This window comes from Manis pentadactyla, chromosome 9 (assembly GCF_030020395.1).
Source record: "Manis pentadactyla isolate mManPen7 chromosome 9, mManPen7.hap1, whole genome shotgun sequence".
NCBI lineage: Eukaryota > Metazoa > Chordata > Mammalia > Pholidota > Manidae > Manis > Manis pentadactyla.
This window is the reverse complement of record NC_080027.1, coordinates 16249658-16259030: the sequence shown is the minus strand read 5'-3', so window position 1 is coordinate 16259030 and position 9373 is coordinate 16249658. Positions and strand designations below refer to the sequence as shown.

The following is a 9373-nucleotide window of genomic DNA, read 5'->3' as shown; positions in this document are numbered from 1 at the left end:
GAAATCACCACGGGCTTGTAGGAAGAGTCCCTTTCCTATCCTACCACCTACCTTGTTAGTCCTGTGTGCTAGGCCCCTGATGACAGAGGAGCCCTTCACCAACCTGCAGTGACAGCTCACTGCCTCCTGTGGGCAATAAAATGGGCTTTTCCACAAGCTTCCATCCGCATACCTCCACTGGCTCCCATGCTTTCCAGAGCAATGGAGCATAACAACTAAAAGAGGCATAAGATCTGGAGATCTATGGCCCAGCCAGCTGTACCGGAAAGCACAGAAAATTTCCCAAGGCCCCAGCCCAGCACAGAGCACAGGCAGGACTGGAACCAGAACTCCAGACGACGAGTCCAGAGCAACTTGCAGTAGCAGGGCACGGTGGGGAAAGCAGGGCACCTGAAATCAGAAGACACTGTCTCTACCTCCTGAGCTCCCACCACTCTCCACTGGCTTCCTCCCCCGACTCCCTATCCAGTGACAATACTGCTCTCCCCAAGTCACCAGTTCCTTGCACAGTAGTTCTGTTTCCAGCCTTATCTCATTTGCGCTCTGCAGGATTCAACCCAACCAACCACTCTTCTTAAACATTATTCTGACTCTGCTCCAGCTTGTCCACATGCCCTTGCCCTCCTCATCCTCTTTCTCACGTGTCTCACAAGGTGCTGCCCTGGGCCCTCGTCTCAGCCTATGTACTCCAGCCCTCTCCCAGGGACTTGCAGTTCAAATCTTGAGTGAGATTCTGAGATTTGAATGTGCCAGTCAGTGCGCAAAAGTGCTGCAAATGTTTATACACTTTCCAGTCAAGCCCAGGGTCCCAGGACTCATTCTCCTCCAATTTGGAATTTCTTATGAAAGAGGCCATTCTGTTTCCTGCTTGCTACGCCTGCCCCCATCTCCTCTACCTGGCAAGTTCAAGAGCCACTCCCACAGAGAAGCTGTCTTAGGTTCCGATGGCCAGAAGTGTCCGGTGCAAAGCAGATGTGTGGAGGGAACAGGGAAGACAATCACACAATGTGGCTGACTGGCAGTGATGACATTCAGGGTTTAACTTTGAGATTTTTTTTAAATCTTGATTGAAGAAATTTCTGATTTTTGTATTGTGGTCGGAAAAAAATAAAACTGTGACTTTATGTTTCACAGTAGCTCATTCACACTTTCAGCATTACGGCCCCTCCCAACCTCCCTAAGAACTTCGGGAGTTTGCACTGGGTAAGTACATTCGGTCTTTGGAAGGTGCACTGTGTCAGTGGGTATGCCACATCTCCCCAGGGTATGCACGTGCTCCCCAGGCCCACCGCCCCAATGCCATGCTATGACCATACTTCCCTGACTTCTTCCTCCCAGGACTCACTGCCCACAGTGTGTACCATTCAGATGGACTCAACCTTGCTTGGCAGGCACAATGTCTTCAACCACTCCCGGTTTTTCTGCCAGGCTCAGGATAAGACTTGGCACATAGCAGCTGTTCACAGACTATTTCCTAAAATGAAAAGTATCCTCTTATTTCCAGGAAAGGATCCCTTACATACCTCTTCCCTCAGGCATTCAGTGATGTTATATTCAGCCTGTTGTGCTACCTCCGCAGTGGTGAATGAAGCAGGTAGAGTTCCTGCCCTCCTGGGAATTCCATGCCAGAGTGTGAGACAGGCAAGTCACTTGGTATGTTAAGTGACATGGAAACAACTAGTATGCTCATATAGACCTGACTGAGAAGGGGAGGAGGGGCAGAGTTTCTGAATGGAAGAAGCCTTCCTGAAGAGGACATGTGAAGATTGAGAAGGAACTAGCACACAGACCGTGCAGTAAAAACCATTCCAGGCAGGAAGCAAACCCGTGCAAAGTAGCTTGAGGAGGAAAGAGCTTGGTGTGTTCAGAGAACTGTAAAAGCCAGCACAGCTGGAATGTAGTGGCAGAGATGCAGAATGTCCCAAGAAGGGACCAGCAAAGCAGACAGAGTCCACATGAAGGGTTTGGTTTTTTCTCCTAGGGCGAAAAGCCACTGGACGGCTTTCCATAGGACAGCGATGTAATCTGGTGTATGGTCTGAAAGATCATTCTGCCTGCTTCATAGGGAAAGGACAGGAGGAGGGTGAAGGCAGGAACCAGGGGGGCCAGGAGGAGATTTAGTGATAATCCAGGATGGGGGTTGGCAAACTAAGGCCTATGGACCAAATCCAGATTTTGTAAATAAAGTTTTATTGCAACACAGCCACACCCATTTGTTTACATATTATCTGTTGCTGCTTTTGTGCTACAACAGCTGATTTGGTAGTGTGACAGAGGCCAGAAAGCCTGAGAAGCCTAAAAAATATCAGCCATCTGGCCCTTCACAGAACAGTGGACCAACCTTGAAGATAAATGATGATGATGATGATGATGATGATGATGATAAAATAATTGACCTTTGTGTTCCAGAATCATGATGTTCTAAGATAGTCACTCACAGTGCTGAAGAATTGGCTGTGATCCACCTGCCTTCTCTTGTCCTGGGTAATCAGAGGGTCCTGGTTGGAACCAATTAGGAAGGGGGCCATGAGCATGAGAACATGTTTAGGAGATGTGCCCAGAGGTATGGATGCTCAATACCTTCTGTTGAAGCCAGGACTAGGTAGTGATGAAGAAGACAAAGAAGCAGATTTGGGACATGGTTTGGAGGTGAGATCTCCAGCGCTCAAGAACTGTGGGGGGAACAGAAGAAGAAGGGGAAATTGAGAGCAATGCCAAGGTTTCGGGCTCAAGAAATTAGGTAAACAGCCATTTACTGAGATGTGTAAGGCTAAGTGAAAAAGGGTTTCAGAAGAAAAACCAAGATTTCAGCAATATTGCCCTCAAAAACTTGTAGAGGCATATCAGAAGTGGACAAGAACTTAATGAAAACTTCCATTTGATGCTTGAGTGTCTTGTATAATCATCCCAATATGTACAGTATCAGCAACACTGGGAGCCTGTAGACATGCAGATTCTTTGGCCCAACTCCAGACCTACTCAGAAACTCTGAGGGTGGTGTCCCACAATCTACTTTTTTTTTTATTGAAGTATTATTGATATACAATCTTATATTGGTTTCAAGTACACACAAAGTTGTTCAGGTTACCCATATGATTAAATTCTCACCCCTAGTGCCATTACTATCTGTCAAGATAGGAAAATATTACAGAATCATTGGCTATATTCTCCATACTGTACTACCATCCCTGTGATCAACTAATAATATGGCTGAGAATTTTTGTGCCTTTTTATCCCCCTCCCCCACCCGAACCCCTCCCCCATGGTAACCATCAGTCACTTCTCAGTGTCTGTAAATCTACTGCTATTTTGTTCATTTTGTTTTGTTTTGTTCTTATATTCCACAAATGAGTGAAATCATGCGATATTTGTCTTTCTTTGCCTGTATTATTTCACTGAGCATAATACCCTCTAGGTCCATCAATGTTGTCCCAAATAGCAGGATTTCTTTTTCTTATGGCTGAATAATATTCCATTGTGTATATGTTATCACACCTTCTTTATCCATTCATCTATTGATGGACACTTTGGGTGCTTCCATATATTGGTTATTGTAAATAATGTGGCAATAACATAGGGGTGCATATATCTTTTCAAACCAGGGATTTTGTTTTCTTCCGGTAAATTCTTGGAAGTGGAATTACTGGGTTATATGGTATTTCTATTTTTAGTTTTTTGAGGAGCCTCCATACTGCTTTCCACAGTGGCCACACCAATTTATATTGTAGTGTAGGAGGGTTCCCGTTTCTCCACAACCTTGCCAACACTTGTTATTTCTTGTCTTTTGTATTCTAACTGGTGCAAGGTGATATCTCATTATGGTTTTGATTTGCATTTCCCTGATGATGAGTGATGTGGAGCATCTTCTCATGTGCCTGTTGGCCATCTGTATTTCTCCTTTGGAAAAATGCCTGTTCAGATCCTCCACCCATTTTTTAATTAAGTTATTTGATTTTTTGCTGTTCAGGCTTATGAGTTCTTTATATATGTTACATGTTCACCCCCAGCAGTCTGTTTTAACAAGGCTTCTGGGTGATTCTAATGCTCACTCAAATTTGAGAACCTCTGCTCAACAGTATCTTCTCAAATGACTGTTTCTTCTTTTTGAGCACCTTATATGCTGTATATTATGATGGTGCCTCCCAAGGCAGCCCACATGATCCTCAAGACAATTCTAGAGAAAAGCTTTTCCAAAGAATGAATTATGTCTAAGTGAAGGTCTGATAAGATACTCTCCAAGGTATCACCTGGGTGATAAAGGATGGCCCCTCCCCTTTAGAGTTGAGCAATCAGATGCTGAAGTCCAGCTCCAGCGAGTCCAGGAGTCCCTGAAGGATGGACAGCGTCAGTGACTGACCGAATGACTAAGAACACAGACACTAGCAAAAGCTGAGCCTGGCCTTTAATGAAAAGTAGCAGTTTGCTTATATACTCTTTGATCACATAAAGTAAAGTGCAGATATCAATCATTCATTTGATATATAGCATGGTTACATGAGTTTGGAAAATGAGATTAAATCGCATTGGCATATCCTAGTGGTCTACTTTTTCCTAAGTAAGCTTTGTTTCTAGTTATTGTGGTTAGAAAATCTTGCAAAGGTGAAGTAGGTGCCAGACTCTTGGTTTCTTTACAGATGACTATCTAAAGTTCACTATTCTATTGTTTTTATGTAGGACCCTCATTCTTTCATAGTTATACTCCCATTCTTCATCTCCAGTAGGAAAGAAAGAGGCTCTCTCTAAAAGGACACGATGACCTTTAGGCAGGGACAAATTTTATGGAGTGTGCCTGGGACCCATTTTCAGGAAGACTTACAATGGAGATTTTTCTGATCTGGAGTTAGGTAATGCGCTGTTCTCATTTGTTTTATAGTTTGCCAGGTTGTTCTTTGGTGGGCTAGCCAAGAATATCATTTGTTCTCTGTACCCACCTGTCACCATTAATCATTGAATATGTCATTTGGAAGCCACGTAGGGGCAGGGGAAGGGACCTCAACCCAGGTAAATTTTCCATACCTTTTTCCCCATAAACTTGGAGCCAATACTCATGGGGTCTCACTTTCCCATAATCGGAGGTAGTCTCAAGGGCAGTAGTGGTTTTTTCCAATTTCCTTTGGGGCCAGTACTTAAAATTTTCAGGGAGAATTGGATATGGCCTCTTCCCTGAAGGGGCAGCTTGAATTGAAACCAAAATAAGCAAATGTATTAGGAGGGGCATTTTGAGCAGGAGGAATATCGGGGTTGCTCCTCTGGGAAGGCCGCCGTGCAGTCCCTTCCCTCTGACTACTGCCCAGACTGTGTCATCAGTCTGGCGGTTTGGACCAGCTCCTGACAATCAGAATACTGGATAAGACTCAGTCCCAGCCCATCCATTTCCTGTCAAAGCCTCTGGAGGTCCAAGTCCCTCCCCATCCCTTTCTTCACCCCTTCTCCCCCATTCCCACCAAGGTGCGGCTACTGTCAATACACTTTTTATGTCTTATAAAGTTAAATCAGCAACCAGAAGTCAATAGAAAGAGGCTATACAGATGCAGAGGTGATGATAGCAGGAGCAGCAAGATTAGACTTCGCACAAGTAAGAAGCCAGTAAAACTCCCTAAAGGGCTACTCCTAACCCCTGAGCCAGTCTAAAGGCTGCCAGAAGTCATCTTGCCATCACAGAATACCCCTGACCCTCCACTGTGAACACTGTACAGGGCTGTAGATGCTGAATAAACATCTGTAGAAGGGACACAATCTTCTGAAAAAAAGAAGGAACTAATGTTTAGTGAACCCTTAATATCTACCAAATTATTCTGTGCAATGCCCCTTCACCTGCATTATCTAATTTCATATTTAAACAATACAGAGTGGCATTATCTATGTTTTAAGCACAAGAAATCTGAAACTCTGGGAGTCAGAAAGGGTAATTTGCCCAAGTCCACACCACTGGTAATAGGTGTAGCTGAATTTGATCCACGTCTATCCTCTGCCTACAAAGCCCACGTTCTTTGAACACCGCATCCTGTCATGTCATCAGTCCTGGCCCCAAGACAGAAAGAAAGCATGTGATGATGTTATCAGTGATGATGTGTGCTAGAATCATCATGTTCCAGGGTATTCACTTGTGCTGGGAACGAATTGGCTGGGACTCACCCACCTCTCTCGCCCTTGGTGATCAGGGGCTCCCCTGGTGATGGGAGCTGTAAGCACATGCCTATGGTTAGGGGAAGGTCCTGTTCATACAAATTGGGCTTGACAAGCAATGAAAAAGGGCAAAGTAAGCAAATGTCAGCAGATGTGCAAACACTGATCTCCAGTGGAACCGGGTGACAGGTTTTCTTAGAGACGGGTCCCTGGGCTTGGCATGAGAATGAATTCAAGAAAAGATGCAAAAAGTGGTGAGCCTTAAAAGTTTATTTGGAAAACAAGAGTATAGAGAAAGCAATAGTACATGCGGGAGACTTGGGCACAGGCGGACCCAGAGGGAGTCTCACTGAGGAAACAATAGGGAGCCTTTTTATGTAAAAAGAGATGAGTATTTGCTAAGTGGAGTTAGGTTTCAAAGGGAACAGGTGTGGTTTCCTTGGAGTTTGGGCTTGCTCCACACATCTCATTGACAGATTTTTGGCTGTATCTGGTTTTCATCAGAACTGTCAAGGCACGGAGGTGTGATTTTTTTACTATGTTAATGATGGAGGGGCATGATTTCTTAATATGTTAATGGATTTGGGGGTAAAATTTGGGTCAATTTCTCCTCTGTGTTGGGACCAGCAAAAATCTGACAGAAGTCCACCTCCCTCTCGCTGCTTAAGTCTAGCTATCTACCTGCTCTAACAGTTTCAGCAAATATTGTTCAACAAAACACAAACCAGTCAGGAAGTAAACCTGATGTTAAATAAATAATCAGGCAATGAAGAGCATTTCCTCTGTCAACCATCAGCCCCACACAAAGAAGGGCAAACTCCAACAGGGCAGAGAAAGTGGGGAAAGGAGAACAGAAACATGTCTGAGAGTGTCTCCCTCTACGACCTCCTTTTTCACTAACTATAAAAAAAACGAGTTCTCCTGCCCCTCAATGACCCCTTCCTCCACCCCACCTCACTCACTTTCAGGTCACACCTACCCTGGCTGTCATTTCCACAAGTGGCCCTCCCATACCCCAGTTTCCCTGTCCCTCCCTCCAACCCCTGCCTCCTATCTGGCTCACTGCCCCAGGTCCTACAGTTCTCAGCCAATGAACCCATCAGTCATCAGTCTCCGACCATCTCACTTGTCTTCTACTCCTTCCTCACTGCTCTGCTTAGACTCCAAGGTTCATTAAAATCACTCAACCCCCTCTCACCTCTATGTACTCCTCTGAAAATATCCCAACAATGGTTTACCCAAACCAGCTGCCTTTTTAGTGCCTGGAATTTCTGTCTAGCAGCTCCATTTCACTTCCCTAGTCTACACTCTCTCCCAACTGCTAGATGACCAGTTCATATCTTATCCTCCCCAATTCTCACCTGATGATCTTGCTTCCCATTTCCCTAATAAACTGAATGCATTCAGAGCAGCATTACAAGCCCTGACCAAAGACTGGATCTTTTTGTGACCACAGCCTGCCTGCCCTCCAGTTATTACAGGGGAAACATCCAGCCTCTTTCTACCTGGATCCAGATTCCACCCCCTCATCTCCTCACTCCTCCCACATCATCATTTTTCACAATTGACTGAATTATTCCCAAAAGCACCCAAACATGTTGTCATTTCTCCCCTCTGCCTGCCACCAGAGCCACCTGGAGATGCTGCCCTGACTCTCTACTCTCCTTTACAGAAATTGTCTCCTCCAAGCAACTTCTGCGTGCTGTCTCCAATGCCTCTCTTCACATCCCTCTTGAATCCACTCTAGTCGGGTGTTTACATCTGTTCACCAGAACCACCCTTGTCAAAACCCCAATGACCCCCGTGTTGCTAAAACCAATAGCGGGTCCTCAGTGCTCAACCTACTTGATTTACCAGCAGCATTTAATTCATTTGGTTGCACCCTTGCCCTGTAAGCCTTTCTTCACTTGGTGTGTAGGACCCCACATTCACAAGATCTGCATTTTCCCCTGCAGAGCTATCTGCTCTTTCTCAGAGTCCTTTTCTTTGCCCTGGCCTCTAAACATTGGAATTTCCCAGGATTTGGCCTTGGTTCTCATCGGATTACTATGAGATCTCTCTTTAGCTGTATTTACTCCCTTGATGATGGTATCCAGTCTCCAGGCTTTAAAGCCCATCCTTATGCTGATGACTCTGTCTTAGCATGAATGCCATAAACTGCTTATGGACAACAGGAATTTAAATCCAAGATCGGGATGTCAGCAGGGCCAGGTGAGGGCCATTTCTGGGTCACAGACTTCTCATGTCCTCACATGGCAGAAGAAGGTGATCAGTCTTGGGCCCTCTTATCCTATCATGAGGGCTAATCACCACCCAAAGGCCTCACCTCCTAATACCATCACCTTGGGGGTTAGGTTTCAACATGTGAATTTGGGGTGGGGGACACATTCACACTATAGCATTTTGCCCCTGCCTCCCCCCAAATTCATGTTTTACTTGTATACAAAATACATTTATTCCATCACAATAGCCCCAAGAGTCTTAACTCATTGCAGCATCAACTTCAAAGTCCATGCCCAAAATCTCATCTAAACTATCAACTAAATCAGTGAAGTGTGAGACTCCAGCTGTGAACTTGTGAAAGAGAACAGGTTCTGTGCTTCCAAATTATGGTGGTGGGACAGGCCTAGGATAAACTACCATGCCAAAAGGGAGAAAGAGGGTAGGAGAAAGAGGTGAAAGTCCTGAGCAAGTCCAAAACTTTATGGCCCACAGGGGCTGGTGTCCTGCCTTCTGGAAAGAGGATTGGTGGGGGTGGGATTGGGCCCCTATCATGGGGCAGCACCTGGCAGCAGTGGCCCCTCCCTTGAAATCCTTCTGCCTCATTTTACTCTGGACCTGTGATGGGAGAGGTGCAGCCCAGAGGATCTCCAAAAAGCCTTCCCAGTCATTCTTCCATTGACCTTTTGCCATGGACAATTGGTCCTGACTTCTGTTTAGATGGCTATCGTTTTGATGAATTGCACCTAACTTCTATCAACCTCCTCACATTTTGCTCTGAAAATTCATCAGCCAAATACCCAGTTTCTGCCTCATTTTACTCTGGACTATGTCCAAATTTCCCCTTTTTACAAGGATACCAGTCATTCTGGATTAGGGCCCACCCTAACAACCTCATTTTAACTTAATTACCTCTATAATGACCCTATCTCTAAATGAGGTCACATTCTGATGTACTGGAATGCCAACATATCTTTTCCAGGGGGCAGGGCAAGGAGGGGATGCAGTTCACCCAAAGCAAAGAGCC

The 9373-nt window shown here is 45.2% G+C and overlaps 1 long non-coding RNA gene across 1 annotated transcript in view; it reads right to left on the bottom strand.

Annotated features, from left to right (window-relative positions):
- Nucleotides 1-9373, bottom strand: part of LOC118931704 (uncharacterized) — a 29912-nt gene that overhangs the window by 13081 nt on the left and 7458 nt on the right. The window lies entirely within an intron of this gene.